General features: G+C 32.0%; 1 long non-coding RNA gene and 1 pseudogene across 1 annotated transcript; both read right to left on the bottom strand.

Moving 5' to 3' along the window:
• Nucleotides 1–581: 581 nt before the first annotated feature.
• LOC133834017 (uncharacterized) lies at nt 582–1,047 on the bottom strand. Its single transcript, XR_009893271.1, has 2 exons — nt 940–1,047; nt 582–752 (listed from the first exon to the last, which is right to left on the bottom strand). It is a non-coding gene; the product is annotated as an uncharacterized LOC133834017 (long non-coding RNA).
• A 916-nt stretch (nt 1,048–1,963) lies between these two features.
• Nucleotides 1,964–13,260, bottom strand: LOC133780003 (probable DNA helicase MCM9; annotated as a pseudogene).
• Between the last annotated feature and the right edge of the window lie 7,971 nt (nt 13,261–21,231).

The following is a 21,231-nucleotide window of genomic DNA, read 5'->3' as shown; positions in this document are numbered from 1 at the left end:
ATGTTATCGTAGGTCAGGGTACTTTACATAACACTTTATCAGTGTTATACAGATGTGTTATTGTACTATCAACGATAACACAATTTATGTGTTATTTTAATATATAGATAAGTTTTGAATTATGTTATTTATATTCGATACTATAACACTTTTTTTGTGTTATACTACACTTAGTATAACACTTTTTCTATGTTATACTACACTTTAGTATAACACTTTTTTTGTGTTATACTACACTTTACTAAAACACAAGTTTTGTGTTATACTATACTTTAGTATAACAAATTTTTTGTGTTATACTACACTTTAGTATAACACATTATTTGTGTTATATAATGAAGTTTGCATAACATAATTCTTTGCATAAAAAGTGTTATTGTAATATATATTATAACTCAATTTTCGTATTATTGTTATATTTAGATATATTTAAATTTTCATTATATATTTTATTTATATTACACTAATTTATTCTATTATATGTTAATTTTTTTTATATAATTAAATTTAGCTTTCTAATATATACTAGAATCATCAAATGAACTTGATTTTCAAATAACAAAAAGTAAGAACACTCTACATTGAATTAACAATCCACAATTTAGTTTAAAACATTCAACACTGTCATCAACAACAAAATATTCTTTAAGTATTCAAGGAGTCTAAAAGTTACTACTTTCAACACAAAGAAATAAACAAAGTTACTACTTTCAAGGAGTCTTAAGTATCCTTTTATACTTCGCTTGTCATATCTGCAAAATAAACATAGAAATATTTTATTGTTATTATCTAACATCACAAATTACTTCTAGAAAAATGCTATGGAAATTATATCCAAACCACATAGAAAATAATAGATTCACAACTACACCAAAGCAAACAAAGAAACAAAACAATAAATTATAAGACATTAGTTATTTTTTGAGTATGAAAATGTACCTCTTGGAATAACTTTTTTAGAAGGCCATGCAACTGTGGAACCAACTGCTTCTTGTATTGTAAGCATCGCATGATTAGGACGAAATAAGTAAGACTCTGGTACAATAGTAACATCAACCCATACACGCATAAAGTCTGGTCCAAGAGGCTTTCCATGTACAGTTATATTTGGATCACAAGAATCCCAACGACCTTCAGCAACAATTGCGTCTGCCCAGTCAAGCAAGTAGCAAGCATTCTTCCCTTCTGTAAAGCTATGTCTTTTTTCTAGTGCAATACTCTACCAAATTTATTTTAAAGACTATATTAGTTTCTGTAATTGTTCTTCTAAAATGAAAATTTAAAACAATAACAACTTTTATAATTTACCTTAGGGGACTGAATATCATTTGACTGCGGTACATTGCGAGACTGTCCTTCGCTTGGTGTCACTTTACCACCAACCTAAATATAAAACAAAGATAAATTTTATTGGAAGAAGAGAAAACTAAGATTTATAAGTGCAAGATAGAAATACCACCAAGTGTTCTTTAAGTAGATTCATCATTTCAGTCATTTTGAGCTTCATATTATGTTGCTCTTCTTCTAACTTGGAGATCTTGCTATTACACATATTAACAACAGTTAGCTCTGACCTTGTTACGCCTCTTCCTTGTCCGATTAAACGACCAGATTTTGGGTTACCAAACAATTTTGTCAAGGCATCCTCATCAGCGTTGTCTGTAGTTCCAGATTTTGGGTCTTCAAGGAGAATCTCATTCAATGAACCCTGCATATAAATTAGTATAAAGAGTCTGAAACTTTAGTTAGAACATTATTTGGTCTTGAAGAGTTTTTCTTCTATGGATCAGAAACTCAAAGTTTCATTAGTCAAAATTTATTTACCTATTTCACAAGCTTTCTTGTTTACGAGGAATATTTAAAATACCTAAGCAAGCATGACAGAGAAATAAATTCCTTCAAATGTTAATCTTGTACCTCTAAGAAATGAAAGTACATAAACCAGTGTTCATTGTATGTCATTTTACCTCCGAATCAAAGGAAAGGGCCAGATTTTTGACAAGTCCTCGGCAGTCGCATCTTTTTCAGGTTCTCCCTGTAAGAGTAATCACACAAAAATCACAATGTAGAGTCATGAAATGGCTTTACAGAAAACAACAGGGTGGTATTAATGAGTGGAATACCTCAAAAAGAATGTGAGATGACACAACCTCATCCCATTCAGGATTTTTTGTATCTAGAAGGACAAGGACTATATCAAATCTACTCAATAAGGGACCAGAGAGTGCAGTATTGACAAATAGAGCTAAAAAAAAAAGACATAAAGATATCATCAATAGAAAGAGATTTGAACATAACTAACAAAAGACTGACACAACAAAAAATCATATTCATTGAAAATATTACATTAGAAAGTACCAAGGTTGTCTACAATGGGGGAAAATTCATATTTAGTAATTTAACAAAATTAGTAAATACATATATATAATCAAAATAATACATTGATCAGGATCATAATGTCCCATGCACCAAAAACGATGGTCCTTGTACTTAGAGTTGTCACAAGACCAGCCTCAAAATAAAGGGAGAACTAAAGGAAGGAAAGTATTGGGACAAGTATTAGAATGAGCTGACACGAACATGGTAAGAGAATCACATGAAATTCAACAAGAAAATAATGAAAGCACAACTTCAAGCACTACGTCAGCAATTAATAATAATGATGAAATGTAATTTATGAAATGGGTTGTTAAGAGCACGTAAAGATACAACTTAAGCAAATGAGAAAATATAAAAATTAGTAATTTGATAATAAATTACAGGAACCTTCTATCTCGGCAAACCAAAATAACCCATCATGCAAATGTTCAAAACATCGAACTGTCAACCCTGCATATTAGAGAGGGCTAGGGAACAATAAGAGACCGTATCAGAGATCAAATCAGGGGAGAACACAATTAGAAGCCCTATTTTACTTCCCCTCCACTCCCACAAATGAGACTTTCATAAACTTCTGTTATGATTGTAACCAAGATAAAACACTATCATAGGCTACAGTTTCAGTTAAAGTACAATTAATTATCAACTTCAAAACAAATTTTCCAAAAACACCAGTACTCGTAGATCATCAAATGAGAAACATACCTCCATCCTTGACTGCAGTGACAGTGAGTCCAGCACTAGTGCTTCCTAAGCTAGTAGTGACAACAAATCTGTTACTTAACTTTGCAGCAAATTTCAAGAACTGAGATTTCCCGGTACCTGAGAAAAGCCTTAAAAAAATTTACTACATTATACATATACATGTAACTTTTTTCGTATAATGCTCTAATGATTACATACAGATTCAAAAAAAGAATCTGAACTCATTAGCAGTTGTTCACCAATGATAGTAATATAAATATATATATATATTTGGGTATATTGAAATAATAAGATAACTCCCACCTGTATAATGAGAAAAATAAAAGGACCAGAAACCCCAAGGGAAGGGTAAAGCAACAAACAATTAAACTGAGCTGCATTACTCAAGCCAAACAAGAATAAATTAACAAGGATTAGAGAAGAATTTTCAGCTTTAAAAAACTATTTTTATTGGAAAAATTAATAATGGTTGGGCAGTTTTCTATTTTTCAAGGAAAATTTCAGTAATTCTAATTTTCTATAGTTATAATTAATGTAGCTAATGCATGTGTTACCCGAAAAGACAAGTTATAAAATGGCGTACAATCCATATCTCAATTGTTATAAGGGAGAAAATACCTCGTATACTAATAACCTTTAGAATAACACCCAACAAACACATCAAGAGCACAAGAACATATTAAAAGCATCAATACCAATATTTAACATGGTTTGGCAAATATTTCATTTGTCCATGGATCCAACCAGCAAAGAAATGTCTTCTATTGAGAAAATAAAACCCTGAAGTTTTGAACTATTTAAGTCCAGTCCTGGAGCTTTCTTCTATACTTTCTTGCTCTCAAAATTTCTCTCTAAAATTTATATTTTCCCACCCTTAGACTATTTACATTAGTTACCCTACCTATTATTTGCATTAAAGGACCACTCAATACAATACTATGGATAACTTGTTTGTAATAACCCTAATTGTATTGTACAGGAAAATTCATATAGGTTACAGGCTTTAGACACTCATAAAATATCATGAATCAGTTAGACAAAATACAATGCTGTTCTTATTTTTCTAGATTTAAGTGATTGTTAATTTCCTATCAGAATTTTGAAGAAAAGAAAGCTTCTTCAACTGAAGCATAGCATAAATGCAGTAGTCTTGAATTGATAGAATTTTATTTAACTAATGAACCCTATAAGTATGCAATGAAAATCGAAAAGGTACCTGGGTCTCCAACCAAAAGTAAATGAGACTCTCCTCGTACCTTGGTTCTAGAAGCATCAACATGTTGCACACCTCCAATAAGTATTAATGCAACTAAGTTGAAAAAAGAGAAGGTGCTGGTGTGAATGTTTAATAGTCATTCAAAATCTTTAACTTAAGATAAACAAATCATGAATTTATATGAGACAGCTATGTACCTGCAAGCTTTACAGTGAAGAGTCCAAAAATTTGTGGACAAACACCTTGTAATATTGCATTTCTCCCTGAATAATTTTCATTATAAAGAATTGAAGTGATAACAGTCTTACATATAAGGGAGCCTAGTTTCCAATATTTTCTTTTTTAATGAAGATCTCTAATTGATTGATGCTGAAGAATTGATAGAAGAACACTCATTTATAAAATGATATATATTAATCAATGATGCCTTACCTTTCAAAGGGGTATCCTTAAACTCGTTCCAAAATTGATTGAATTTCATAATGACATCATGAGGAATAGTAATATCCGATTTCAGCTCATTTGTTCTCCTAAATATGTGTATAAAAAGTATGTCAAGTGCATATAGTAACCAAAGCTTCACTCCAAAAAAAAAAAAAAAAAAAAGAAAGAGAAAAATTTCTAACCAATTTTGATACTTAGATAAGTTGAAATACAAAACTGTTTTCTACTTTATGGTTTTTTCCAAAAACCTATTTGCATTATTTTAATATAGAAATATATTTTTAAGTTTGTAACAAGTTTTGAGCCTCTTTTCAGTATCGATAGTTATTTCAATATATCTTATACTACTTTAGCATCCCTTAAAAGAGTTACCACCAAATCATTTTCTATCCCTTCGAAACATCAACTAGCTGCATAAGTGAAATCCCATGCATCATAAGAAAGATGGGATCAAGGTTCACCAAGGCTAAGCAGAGTTTATGAAATTAAAAGAACTACCTCTCTTTAGTACCATGTATGACTCCAATGGAACAACAACCATCTCAACAATGAAAAATGTTTCTTCTTTCAAACAGAGCTGTTACATTTACCTTACATGATTAGCAATCAACACAGGATCAAGGTTGCAGCGAACATCTTTTAAGTCAGGCGACCACCTTGCAGTTAAGACCACAGTGACTATAACGTCATTTGTAAAGCAACATATCATTACCACCATTATGAACACAATAGAATTAAAAAGGATAAATAATAAAGCAAAATCTGATGCAGAATTAAATAGGAAAATATCAAGCATATTTGAGAAACTTCACCTACAATATAAATATAATTAGTTGATAGATTCAATATAGGGAAACACTTACAATGTCAAACATACTTTTGAGAACATCAAATTATACAGCATGTCTAATAAATTTTTATTGATTTATTGTAGAAACTGGTACTATAAATTTGGACTGCTCTTTATCCAGCTAATAAAAAGTTCTACCTTGGATTTGAATAAACAGAATTTCATACTCTTATATATCAAACTGGTAGACACAAATTACTTCTAAAATTAAATTTCTCTTGAAGTTTAAATTGTATTATCACAAGTCCCTAAACTCATTAATCAACTATTATACTGTTCTTGGTCTAGCAGTTAGAAATCTTCCAATATTTGGGAAGGAAAGGTGGCGTGCTTTCCATCCACATTATTTTCATTTTATAAAATCTGGATCAAACATAGTAACAGAAAGATGAAAGATCATTTATGATATGAATTAAAGTTCAGGAAGATATTAAGAGAACTAAGGAGGTTCTACGATATCTGCTGAATAAGTTATACTTTAATTTGTATGAACAAATAACTGTAAAGCAAGAAAAAGTGTCCGAATAATTCATAGTGATGTTTCAAACAATGAAAATAGAAGTAATCTAAGATGAAGCTTCCCAAAAGGACACGAGAAATCAGTGATAATAGGAAGTAAATTCAAGAAAACTGAAAATCTAAAATCACAAGAATGTGGTACCTCCTGCTTTAACAGCATCAACAAGATCATCTTTTAGAATGACGAGGATTGAACGAGGAATAGCCCCGACCCCTAATACATGTGTACTTTCTTTGAATTTTGATTTCCTGATAAACATGGCATGTTATCGAACCTTCTAAATATTTGAATTTTGTGCCACCACAAAATTTCGATCTCTGTTGTTCAAAGGACCAGAGCTATAATTAGACTCAAATAAGCTACTAGTACCAAAAGAGACATGTAGCACATAAGCAAAAAATACTATATTTCAAAATGTAAATTCTGAAACAAATGATCTTTGAAATTGAAGTTCAATCAAAATATTAGGATACTTTCATCTTTTTGCTTAGAAAGATCTTATAAGTAACAGTCACAGCATAGCAACATTAACTGGTTGAGCTAGTGCTGGAGAATATATATACCTGCATTGGGCAATAAGATGGCAACTGAATGGATTTTCTAGTTTCTAACTCAGGGTAAACTAGGAAGCTGCACAAAAACCAAGTTCAGCATCAAAAGAAACTAATTTTAATACAACAAAGTAAGAGACATAAACCCTAGAGATGAATGAAATGAATACTTCACACTACGCAAATTGTTTGTCGATATATATTTAAAAATCATCCATCAGCTGCATGATTAAAATATTTCACACTATCTTTGTCAAACTAATCAAAATGGCATTAAACCATCATTCAAGGCAATACGCAAAACATAAATAGCTGTTTCTAAACAAGTCACTTTTCAAATTCTAAAAGAGTAGACATTTGATTATTCTAACTAATTAGAAATGCCAATAGAAGAGGCTCCTCCATTGATAGAGCAAAGGAGAACTTGGTACAAAGAGAGGGCTGACCTGCAAGAGCAAGCTACGGGACCTGCAAGACTGAAGGAATGCAGATTAGAAATGCCAGAAGAAATGCAGATTAGAAACAAATGTTCGATAAAACAGAGCAACAATCTACGCAAAACCCACACTGCAATAACAAAAACAAAACAAGCTACGGGAAGACATGCAAGAGGGCTGACCTACAAGAGCAAGCTACGGGAAACACCGAGAGACCGAGAGAGATAGGTCTACGGGAAACCGAGAGAGATAGACCAGGAACGGAAAGACTGAAGAACGATTGAAGATTGAAGGGACCGAGAGACCAGGAAGGGAAAGACCGAAGAATAATTGAGGAAATGGGTATAGGGGAAATGGGTACACAGGTTGAAAAAAGTTAAGCCATTTGGCGGTACTTTATTTTAAGTTGCCGCCTAAAAAAAACTTCACTTACAATAACTCTTTTTAAATTCTATTATAATGATGTGTTATGGTAATGGGTGTTTGGTGTAGTGGTTAGGTCACTATTATAGGGGAAATACTGCCCGATTTTATCTAGGATAATAAACAATTAGTTTTATATAGACATACAACTTTATCACGTGCTTATTTAGTGTTGTTTCTTTTCTTTTCCATAGACATAGGAGAATATATGGATAAACAGTGGATGTCAGCGAATAGGTTATTTGCGGAATATAGGATCGGGGTCGATTTGTTCTTAAGGTTTTGTTCAGAAAATGTGAAAGACCCAAATTTTACTTATTGTCCACGTCTTAAGTGTGGAAATGTTAAAAAGATGGATCTTAAAAAGATTAAAGAACACTTATATTTTAATGGGATGGACAAGAGTTACACAATTTGATATTACCATGGGGAGATAGCTCCAATTGCTCCAACTCTGCCAAGTAGACCAAAAGGAGTGAGGAGGAATATAGTGGAGGAGAACTGGGATCCATTAGATGAAATGATTGACGACGCACATTATGGATCAAGAGTAGACCCAAATAAGTTTGAGACACTCCTTAATGATGCCGAGAAACCAATTTACCCTGGTTGTACAAGATTTACAAAATTATCTACGCTTCTTAGGTTGTACAATCTAAAAGCTAAACATGGCTGGAATGATAAAACCATTACTGATTTATTTAGTTTTTTGAAGGAGTTATTGCCTGAAGGTAATGAAATTCCAATTTCATTTTATGAGGCAAAGAAGACATTATGCTCATTAGGCATGCAGTACGAAAAAATTCATGAAAGTCCTAATGATTGCATATTATATCGAAATAGTTTTGCAGACGCAAAATCGTGTCCTACTTGTGGTGAGTCACGATGGCAAAAGAAAAGAAATGGTGACAATGTCAAGAAAGGAGTACCTGCCAAAGTTTTGTGGTGACCCAGTAGTGCCTCAAGCAGAACACCACATTATTGCACCACAACTGCTTTTGCAAAGGGTAATTAAACTTTCTTGAATATTCTGAAACCAAATAAATTTCTTTACTGCTTCAACATGATTATTTGTATATAATATGTTTCTTACGCAGGGCCGAGCCTGCCAATTAGCAATTGGTTCGGTTTCAAACATTGTTGCATTAGGTAAACTCATTGAAAGAGAGGCAGGCAACAACTTCCAAGTTATGATTACGAGTGTTCTTAAGCCAACCTGTCCTCTCCCTTTTGCATATCCTGATTTGGACATGTACATAGTTGCTCAAGCCATTGGGACGCCAATAGCGTGGCCTAAGGATTTTGTCATTATATCTGAAGATGTATATCATGAGGTGATGCCAAATTTTTTATAATTATCTTTACAATTCTATATTTGTTTGCAATTTTTTTAATTGTTGATATTATTGTATACAGACTCCCTCTACAAGTAGGACCAAATCACAATGACCAAAAGCTCCATCAACACAACAACCTCGAGAAAAGAAGACGACAACAAACTCCTCCAACACAATTGGCCCACACTCCATTGGAACGATTACACAATATCGTATCTCATTGGGATGATGGCGAGTGTGTCAATCTAGACATAGAGTCTGAAGTATTTGATCAGGATATGTCTCACTGTTATATATTTAAGGATGACATACTTCAATTTGCTTGAAATGAGAAGATTGGACAAGCAGTAGTCGTCAGCTACTTGAGGTATATATCTCACAAATAAGTTTGTTCATTTAATTTTCTAATTTGATTTATTCATTCATATAAAAAAATTTCAAATTTTTGTATTAGGTTCATTTACAGATATGTGGTACAACAAGGTCGCTAAAATAAGTTTTTATTTATCAATCCTAATATCGTCGCCACTCAAGGGAGTTCATTCGATGATCGTGTTTAGAATCTGTTTAGACGTTGCAATGACGTAAAATAAAAAGAACAAGTTATGCTTGTCCCTTGGAACCATGGGTAAGTTTAAAAAGTTGTCATTTTTCCGACCCATATCAATAATTTCTTTATTTAACATTTGAGCTATAGTTTTTTGGTTTTTCTTATGCAGTGAACATTGGATGTTGCTTATTTTGGCACCATATGCATATCATGTTTATTGCTGTGATCCGGTGAATTCAGAGCTAAATAACCGTGAGGAGATTGTATCAGTGATCGTCAGCGCTTTCAATCTTTTTTTCTCTATGAATCTTCCTGATGTCGAAATCCCTGATACTCTACGCATTAAGCAACCTCTGGTAAGTAACTTCAGCAGTAGTCGTCAGCTACATGAGGTATATATCTCACAAATAAGTTTGTTCATTTAATTTTCTAATTTGATGTAGAGTCCCAGAATTTACTTAGCTAGTTAGATAGTACTAGTAGTAGTAATAGCTAGTATTAGTTGTAGTATGTTTATAACTATGGATTTTGGTTCAGACCGGGATTTAATTGGACACTCATAGTAACACTTGTAGATTTTCTAAGTTTAACCTATAGTTTAAGAATATTAATTTTAACCTAAGGTTTGATTATATAGCTGATATTAAGAATAATATTTATTATATTATAAGGTTTAGATAGACCCAATAAGATAGTAACACTTATCATATGTATGATTATTAAGAAATTATTATTTTAATGATAAAATAAGAGAAATATAAGACTTTGTCTTCACCAAAATCTGATAGGAGCATGACATTTATCACAATTTTATTTATTTGTGGATTAGGTTGATATTTAGATAATTAAATAGATTTTTCGTAACTTTAGGGTACTGTAACTTCCGACCTATTTTTGACCCAGTTATATTAGGAATTTCGAAAAATAGTATTTCTTAAAAGTTGTAGATAATTTAATGAGATTTCTAACGGTATAAAGAGAGTCCAAATCGAAATTCTACAGCTCCAGATATGTTGATTTTACTAAAGGGGAGTTTAGAGTTACGAGATTTTGGGAGTTAGAATTTAGGATTCTATTTGTTTTTATTATTTTAAAATCAAGCTTTGAATCCTTAAATCTCTCTGAAAATTTTGAACAATTCCTAAGCCTTTGGCTGAAGGATATTCAAATATTTTCAATTAAATTTATTTTTTTTATTCAAAGCCAAAAAGAAGATTTTTATTCCTAGAACTCTATAAATAGGACCTAGCACCAAGCATTTTTCATTCATTCATCAAGCTAAGTTCAGAGGCTGCAAGTTGCTAGGTTATTGTGAGAGTGTAAACACTTGGGTTGGGGATTATAAGCTTGATCACCATAAGCTTACCAAACACTTGGGAAGTAAGGTCTTATAGCATTTCGGTTCAAGGTTTAGATTGGTCTTACAAGTGTTCAAGGTATTTCCACACTCTAGTTCATTGGTATTATTTTATTTTCTTTAAAGTTCTCATAGTCTTCTACTCAGCCTTCTAACCTTATTCCTATTCTTGGTTAGGAAATCCAAGTTCTTAAGCACAAGGTTTTTGGTAAGTATGTTTTAATATGTATAGTTCATTCATCTCTTTCATCCCTTTTTTATCAATATCAATAGACTCACCCTTTCACAAATGGTTTTTAGGAGTGTTCCAAAGTCCCTATTCTGTCCTCATATCCCGGTAATTTTGGTAAGGAAAATAGGATAGGATTTATGTGCTATATGTTTTATATGTTATCTTATGGTCTTTATGTTATGAAATATGTTATGATATGTATGTTTGTAGGCTTCGGCATATGACCCATATGACTAACAAGCCCCAAATAGATTATGGGCATATGACCTGCTTAGCTAGTAGGACCCCACTAATCTAATGGGCATATGACTTGTTTAGTCTATGGGAACCCAAGTAATAATGGCCATTATAGTATGTGTTATATGTGTTATGATATGTTTTTATGTTGCACTATGAATTTTTATGTATATGGCTATATGTTAGATTTTCCTTGCTGGGCATTAGGCTCATTCCTTTTTGTTTATATTTGCAGGAAAATAGGTCTTAGTGGCGGGGAAGGTTCTTGGAAGCTTAGAGAATGTGTATTGAGGCGGAATGGATTCAAGAGCCGAGCGTTTCGATTCGAGGATGTAGTTTTATTTTTATGGCTTTTACATGTATTTTTCCGCATCTTTTTATGTAAATCTCTTTTTAATTAAGTCATGTTTTGATTTTAAAACAATGGGATCCCATATCCTACTTGAGATTTTATGTAAGTTTAACTCTTATTTTTACAAGTTTCTTAATAAAGTTATGGTATTTTCACTTGAAAGTTTTATTAAGGATTAGTATGTATAGTTTTCGTTAATGGTCCAAAAGTCTAGAATAGTTGGGTCATTACATTTGATTTATTCATTCATATAACAATTTTTCGTATTTTGGTATTAGGTTCATTTACAGATATGTGGTACAACAAGGTCGCCAAAATAAGTTTTTATTTATCAATCCTAATATCGTCGCCACTCAAGGGAGTTCATTCGATGGTCGTGTTCAGAATCTGTTCAGACGTTGCAATGACGTAAAATCAAAAGAACAAGTTATGCTTGTCCCTTGGAACCATGGGTAAGTTTAAAAAGTTGTCATTTTTCCGACCCATATCAATAATTTCTTTATTTAACATTTGAGCTATAGTTTTTTGGTTTTCTTATGCAGTGAACATTGGATGTTGCTTATTTTGGCACCATATGCATATCATGTTTATTGTTGTGATCCGGTGAATTCAGAGCTAAATAATCGTGAGGAGATTGTATCAGTGATCGTCAGCGCTTTCAATCTTTTTTTCTCTATGAATCTTCCTGATGTCGAGATCCCTGATACTCTACGCATTAAGCAACCTCTGGTAAGTAACTTCAGCAGAAAGTTTTGAACATTTGTAATTATTAAGTAGAATAATATGTATGCATTTTTTAATAAGTTTCAATTTAATAATGAATTACTCATACTTTTAAATAATTAGTGTCCACACCAACCAGACAATGTGGCATGTGGATAGACTTAATGAGGATGTTGAAGGATTTGATTGAACATGCGAGTCCCGGACATTACTTGAGAACGGTATTATTAATTAAAATTTAAAAAATTATTTTTGAAACTATAAATGTAATCAAATAATTAATTAATATATTTTACTTTATATTTTTTGCAGCTAACAATCACATCATATACAGAGGCACAAATTGATGAGTTGCGACAAGAATGGGCGACATATATGTTGCCAATAATCCAAAGTTACCGACCTCGTTGATAGGTTTTTTTTTTTTTTTTTTACCTCTTTCTCTTCATACACAATGAAATATTTGTTCATTTTGAATATGTCTAACAAATATTGTATTTCTTGTATATGTCTAACAAATATATTGTGTTTCTTGTATATGTCTAACAAATATTGTGTACTTTCAATTTAATTGATTATTAAATCAATTTAAATTTAAATTAAATTCATTTCAATTTAAATTAAAATAATTTCAATTTAATTAATTATTAAATCAAATTAAAATAATATTAACTATAAATTTATTTAATTTATTTTTTTTAAATATGGGAGACTTTCAATGTCTCCCACTGGGAGACGTGGGAAGTGACTCACCTCTCCCAATGGGAGACGTTGGATGTCTCCTAGGGACTTCCCATGTCTCCCATTGGGAGAGGTTGAAAGTCAAACGTTGACTTTCAACATCTCCCAATGGGAGACATGGGAAGTCTCTCACCTCTCCTATTGGGAGACATGAGATATACACCTACAATGACCCTAGCAACAATGCCTTCCCGATTGGGAGACATTGTGGACTTTCAATGTCTCCCAAATAAAGTCATAAAACTCTTATTTTCTTGTAGTTTTCACACAGATGCTAAGCCCATTAACTATAGATCACTAATTATATAGGCTAATAGAGCAAAGAACTATCTAACAACCCATAGTTTAATAAAACAATCAAAATATTAATGTAAGCCCAAATAAAAGTCTTACATACAAAGTTATGAAGGCTTCGTATTTTGTGCTTAAGTCTTATTACCACAGATATAGATATTTGTATTACATATATATACCTTTGCATTTTGTGTTTATGTGTTGATTTTATTTTTGCAATAGGCTATTTGGATTTTTTCCCCTGACCTATAACCTATACATTGTCATCATCTTGATTTTTTTCGGGCAACAATGTTGTAAAGTGGGATTTCCGTCCAATATGGCTAACGACCAGCTGACATGGCTTTTTGCTTGCTGGTGTGTCTTGACTACGTTAGTGCCACATGTAATTTTTTTTAAAAAAATTATTTTTTATTAAAAATTATTAAATTTAAAATAAACCATAATTTATAAAAAAAAATTAATTTTGTAAGATATGATTTGATTTTAAATTATTTTTAGTGAAATGATTTATTTTAAATTTAATAATTTTTAATTAAAAAAATTAATATTTTTAAGTTACATAGGTGGCGCTGATGTGGCCAAGACATATCAGCATGCAAAGAGATACATCATGATGTCGTTATCTACATTGGACAAAATTGGACAAAAGTCTCACTTTACAACCGTATGAATAGTTCGGGAGGAATTTTTAACGGCCCAAAAAAATCAAGAGGCACGATAATGTATAGGTCATAGTTCGGGGCAAAAATGTCTTTGTAATATATTGATAGATATACAAAGTAATAATAATTTAAATAAGTATTACTTCAATTTATAATATAAAAAAAGTTTTCATTTTTTTTCTTTAAATTACCCTATAGCCGGTTAGGTTTGCCTTTCCTTAGAATTCCTTTGTCTTGAAGTTGCCCATTGGTTCAAAGATTGATCTATTTTGAATTCTTCTTAGAAAATATATATTTACATTGTAGTCATTTAGAATATCTTACAAATTTCAAGAAACTCTGAAAATTTACGGTGCCGAAAACTAGGCAGTCAAATTTCACACTCGTGCATGTTTTATGTGTACACGCATGCAACAAACTGTTTTCACATTGTTTTCGTCACCGTAAATTATTCAGAATTTTTTGAAAATTTGAAGGATGTTTTAAATGACTACAATGTATACTTTCATTCAAAATTAAAAAAAAAAATCAAATTATCACTATTCACTTACCGAAACTAAATTTTATCAACAATATTGACAAAAATTATCTAACATCATAGTCATCCCCTATATATTTACTTTATCTTCTATTTCTACACTTATTTTTTCTCATTTAGACCTGCTACCTTTTCTAAGCCTTATGCTATGTTTGGTATGATGAATTGGAGGAGGGATGGATTAAGGGGTGTGAAATGATGTTATCCATACTTACCTTTTCTTTGTTTGGTAAGAATGAAGGGAACCTAGGGATGGAAATAACTAAGGATTGCAAATTCCTTGGGCCCACAAAAATTAATCCTTCCATATATGGATGGATTGAAGAACCAAAAAAAAAATTATTAAACATTTGAAATGACTAATTTTTTTGATATTGTTATTTATTTTAAATTGTAAAAAAAAATTACTTATTTCTTTCCTTCCTATTATACCAAACTGTTGGGGTTTTATGCCCTAATTAAAACCCAAATTCTTTGTAATCTCATTTTATTATCAATAAAAGAATAGAAATCATTTTTTGACTTGATCAATCACTTTGCTCACATGTTTTATTTTCATGATTATTTGTTTAATATAAACTTCTACTAAATCCCGAGCATATAGCTAATCTTATTTATAGTGACGTAATCACAATGGAATATAAATATGATTATATGTTCAAAATAAGTTAGTCCTAAGATTAGTCAATGCACAGGATTTACACTGACTTGCCAATCTACGATATGATCTACTTACACATTACAGTGTTATGTTCTTTCCAGAACATTAGCAAAGTAGATAAGATCGGATGTATTTGTTACATCGGACTGGACCGATATTGACAGTTGATAAGATAAGTAAACATACCGTTATTATCTATTCTAGTCATATCATATAGTTGACCATAGGTCAATTCAATCTCAATTCTGAGTGGTTAGTATTCTAACTGCTTGTATTATTTGAGCTCTTTGACTTGTTCATTACCAGCTTACCCTACGGACTAGCCCATACTTACATCTTGGGAACTCGGTATTATAATTGAGTGGGAGTGTTAATCATAGATATGAACATCTATAGCTTCTGATGAAGAAGTGAAACGATGGTTTCCTTTTAGTTTGGTTCAAGGTGTTAAATGATAGAAATCTCATTTCAATAATTAAATTAGTTTTCTGAAATATCATTTACAAGGAACTAAGTGTTTTAAGGATAAAATACAATGAGGGGTAAAACGGTATTTTAGTCCTATCTCATTGTAGACCATCTATAGAGGATTGAGTGACAATTATGGTTGTAACAATGGATAATTAATAGCGTATCTATATTTGTTATAGAGCGTTCCATGAATTCAAGAGTGCAATTCCGAGTCTATAGTGAAGTCACGAGGAATTAATAAATTAGTAAATTTATTTGTTAGATTTATGATAACTTATTTGAGCTTGATTTCATAGGCCCATGGTCCCCATTGTACCTTGAATAAAATCATCTAGATAGTCTCAATTAATTGATTTAATCATCAATTAGAATTATCAAAGTTGACCAGGTCAATTTTTGATAGTTTCACAGAGTTGTGTAATTTTGATAAGAAAAGAGAAATTATGACAAATTTATTAACTAAGATAAATTGGTATCTAAATTAATAAATAAGTTTAAATCAAGGTTCAAATTATAAATAATTAATTTGATAAAGAATTTAATTAATTATTTAATTAATTAAATCAATAGAGAAATAATACAGGCATTGATTTTAAGTCCAATTGGCTTATAATCAAATGAGAAATTTCACGGGCCTATAGCCCATGATAATTTCGACCTAGGGCTTCAAAATGACTATTATTTTTTTGATTTTTTAATTAAATTAAATGACCTAATTGAGTCTATAAAAGGAGTGCTTACAGAGAAGTCATAAGGTCAGATCTGAGACGACAGATAAATCACAAGTCCGATTTTCTGATAGTTTTAGATTCTCTCTAAACACAAGTCCTTTTCTAAGCCTCTTTGTTATTTTCTCTTCTTCTCTCTATATCTATCTCATGTGTTGAGAATTGCCCACACTAGTCTTGGTGGTTCTAAGGATACATTGGAAGATTGTGAAGAAAATAGATCGGTTCAGTTTCTTGATAATACTCTGCGACAGAGAGGATACAAGAGTTAGAGAAACTGAAGGAAGGACTCTTTAATTCCGCTGCATATACTGTAAGTATTCTATTCTTTGTTTCTCTTTGAATTCAATTTTAGAAACATGTTTTAGGCTGTCTCGTATTAATTTGTTTTATATTAGATATACATGAAAATAAATAAAGATCCTATATAAGCTAATCCAACACAAACAACTCTAAAGATTGCCACTCTCCTCTCCTTCCCTCTTCTTCTCCATCATTACTAATTAATACATCCCTTCATCCCCCATCCTTCCTACCAAACATAGCATTAGTGTTTCGGTCAAAATTTTCCACATGAATATTTTGTGCTTGTGGAATTTAGATAATTTGATTGTTGATGTTGTTCACTATTAATTTATGCATTCCATTGGTTTAAAATTAACCAATGACATAAATGTGTTCTTCCATGGAATGAGTAGAAAAATCATAAGGAATGTACCTGCAAAAGACACTCTAATGCTTAAGTCAACACAATATTCCTTCTCCCAGTCCTAAATCCTCACAAAATTTAATTGGGTTAAAGCTCGGTGGTTTCAAATGTCGTCCTCCAATATCTATTTATAGAAAAATAATAAAGGGTAACTTTCAGCACACTTATCCTGATTGGTCCACGTGTCCAACTCTATTTACCCTTCTTTCTTCTTTTGCTCTAGGGTTCAAACATTTAGTTAAATGCTCTACCATTTACTCTCAGAGCTCTTCTGTTCATTTAATTACCTGAACTTAATTCTCGTCTAATTATTTAATTGGTTGAGTTGCGCACTGATCACATTATTATAGCAGCTGAGCTCATTTATCCAATCAATTGAGCGCAAATCGCTCATCTAACTATTCAATCATTTGAGAACAAAGCTCATCTAACTATTGAATCAATTGAGCGTAGAGATTATGTAATTATTCAATCTGTTGAGCACAGAGCTCATCTAACGATTCAACAAATTGAGCTCAGAGCTCATCAATCTGTGTAATCATATTAAGCTCAGAGCTCATCAATATGTGCAATCACATTGAACTCGGAGCTCATCAATCTATTCAATCATATTAAGCTCAGAACTCATCAATCTATTCAATCTCAATGAGCTCATAGCTCAACAATGTATTCTTTTTATTCTTGATTACAGACTTATACCACGTCTAACTATGGCAAAATTTCTCCCACACACTTAGTATATAAGAATACTAGCGCAATAACAAGTAATATCACTACAAGAAAAAGACTCTACAATGAAATTTATTAAAATAAATAAGATATAGAGATGACATGTCGTTGTAGTAGGGTCGTCAACAACATACGACCAGACCCTCCAAATTCTTGGTACCCTACAACGATGACATGTCGTCGCTGTAGGGTACCCGAAATTTGGAGGGAACAAGAGGTGGGAACTGACTCTACGTCGACAACATGTCATCATCGTAGAGTCCTCATCGAAAAAAAAAAGAGGGAAATATATTTTTCTATAGTGATGACATGTCGTCACTATAGGATATAGAGGGAACTTGACCACCAAAGGTTGGTTGTCAATTATTATTATTCCCTATAGCGACGACATGTCGTTGCTATAAAGACTCATTTAATCCAGTGAGCAGTTAAAATTTTAGTGTATAGCGACGACATGTTGTCATTATTGGGTCCAAAACAATGGAGGGAAAGTGGACCGCCAAAAATTTCAGTCAAATTTTCACTGGCTATAATTGTCGCTATGGACTAGACGTGTGGTAAACGAAATGATTCATGTACTATTTGTAATGACCCACTAATCTAGACTAATTGGACCATTATCGAAACTATACATAAAAACTTACATTTTTCGAAAATACCATAATTTATTGAGTAACTTGAAAATAAGAGTTATTACAAGAAACAGAATACTAAGAAGGATTTTGGGATCCCATTGTCTTTAAAACAAAATAAGATTTAAAATAAAAGACATTACATAATAATGCGGAAAATACATGTAAAACCATAAAAAACATAAAAGGAGACTACATCCTCGAATCGATAACGCTCGGCCCCTTGACTCCATTCATCATCGATACACATCCTCCCAAGCATCACGAATCTTACCGCCTCTAAGCTTATTTTCCTGCACATAAACAGAAAGGAGTGAGCCTAATGCCCAGCAAGGAAAAACCTAACACATAGTCATATACACAATTTCATAAGAAAACATAAAGACTTAACATAATACATATAACATACACTTATTATAATGGCCATTATTACTTGGGGTCCCATAGACTAAACAAGCATATGCCCATGGGGTTAATGGGGTCCTACTAGCTAAGTAGGTCATATACCCATAACCCATTTGGGGTCTTGTTAGTCATATGGGTCATATGCCCAAGCCTACATACACATATACATATCATAACACTTTTAATAACATAAACATATAGATAACATAAGTACATAACATATTAATTCTAGCCTATTTTCCTTACCAAAATTACCGGGATAAAATGGACTGAGTTAGGACTTTTGGAACACTCCTAAAACCACAATGAACAAGGGTGAGTCTAAAGAAAGGAGATGAAATGAAAGAGAATAGGAAGACTAAACCATTAAACGAAAATATGCTTACCACCACTTAAGTGCTTAAGAACTTGGATTCCCTAACCAAAAATAAGAATAAGGTTAGGGGACTGAGTAGAAGGTTTTGAGAAAAGAAATAACATAGAATACAGAAAGGACTAGAGTTTTGGGTTTACCTCAAAGATTGCAAGATCAATCTAACATCCACCGAAATACTATAGCACTCACTTACTTCCCAAGTGTTTGATAAGCTTATGATGTTTAAGCTTATAGTTTTTCCCCAAACCAAGTGTTTACACTCTCTCACTCACTTAACACTAGCAGCCTCTGAACTTAGAGCAAATGGTGAATAATGGCTGGGTACTAGGTCCTATTTATAGAGTTTGGGAATGAAAATATCTTGATTTTACTTGAATAAAAATAATGGCTTTTTAGGTGAAAATCATTTGAATAATCGTTCAGCAGAGGCTGAAGACTCGTTCAGAAGATGCTGGACTGTTGAAGGAGTTTGAATGGCTGAAGGGAAAAGAATTCAAATGTATTTGAATTCATGCTGGTGGAGGCGATATATCGCCCCCTATAGGCGATATATCGCCTGGACCTTTGTTCCCGAGGCGACCGTGCATCGATTCGTGTTTTCCGTATCTACGTGCTGCGACATATCGCCCCCTATAGCTGCGATATATCGGCATACGCTGAATATTTAAACACGAATTTACACATTTTTAGCTGAGTTTGAATGGAGTAAACAGCCTTGACTAAGCCCTCAACGTGCTCAAAGCTGCTGACTGACCCTATACATTCAAACTTTTACCCTTATTTAATTTAATCCTCAAAAATACTAAATCCTTAATTACCATTCAAAACATGTGCTTAAAATCCTATTGGTTGATGTCTAAACCTTATAATATAATAATATATTCCTTAATATCAGACACATTAATCAAACCTTAGGTTATACTTAATATTCTTAAACTATAGGTTAAACTTAGAAAATCTATAAGTACTACTATGAGTGTCCAAATAACTCCCGGTCTGAACCAAAAATCCAAAGTAACAATGATAACACTAAACATACTATAATACTACTAAACAATTAGCTAAGTAAAGTTCTTGGACTCTACACTATTCCCTTATCTACAACGACGACATGTCGTCGATGTAGGGTCTCACCGTTTGAGTGAAACGATGTCTTAAACCTTGGTGACGACTATTTATTACCTATAGCGATGGCATGCCGTCGCTATAGGTCACATCGATATAACGCCTCAGGCAGAGCCTTTCTTCTTCATTTTTCTTCAAACACAAAGGCGTTTCTCTGTGTTTTCTCTGCCGCCTAGTGCCGCCCAAGGAGTTCCGACGCCAATTTTGGCTCTCCATTGTTAAGGTTAGTTCCTTTATACCCTAATAATGTAGTTATTTCCTTTGAATTTAGTTTTTTTATGATTATTTGTGTATATTCTGTATGTTATTGTAATGGGTTTGGTAAAAGTTTTATTGACTTTTTTTTTTTAGATTGTATTGGAGCATCCCGAGTCTTTTCCCAATTAATTGATATCAACCCGAGCCTTTGGGTATAGTTTGTAATCTTTTTTTTTTTGTGATTGATAAATGTTGTTGAATTTTTTGTTGTTTTTTAGATTGCATCGGAGTACTCTTTGGATATCATCTCTAGCTTTTGAGTATTATTTCCAAATTTTAATATTTTTTTTTGTTTTGTGAATATTAGTGTATTGATAAATAATGATAGATAATTTGTATGCATAAATAGTTTTTAAATTAAATTTGTATGTTTGTTAATTTTATAGTTAATTTGATATTAAGTTATGAAAAATTGTTAGGTTAGATTAATTTTTTGTTTTGAATTGTATATATGTTAGGTTAAATAAAATTTGTGTTTTGAATTATATATATGTTAGGTTAGATAAATAATATGTTGATTTGGGAATATGTTTATAATATGTTTTGTTGTTTATTTGTGAATTTAAATGATTGTATTAAATTTTAT

Source organism: Humulus lupulus, chromosome 5 (assembly GCF_963169125.1).
Source record: "Humulus lupulus chromosome 5, drHumLupu1.1, whole genome shotgun sequence".
Taxonomy (NCBI): Eukaryota; Viridiplantae; Streptophyta; class Magnoliopsida; order Rosales; family Cannabaceae; genus Humulus; species Humulus lupulus.
Note: the sequence above shows the minus strand (reverse complement) of the source record. Positions and strands in the feature narration are given on the sequence as shown.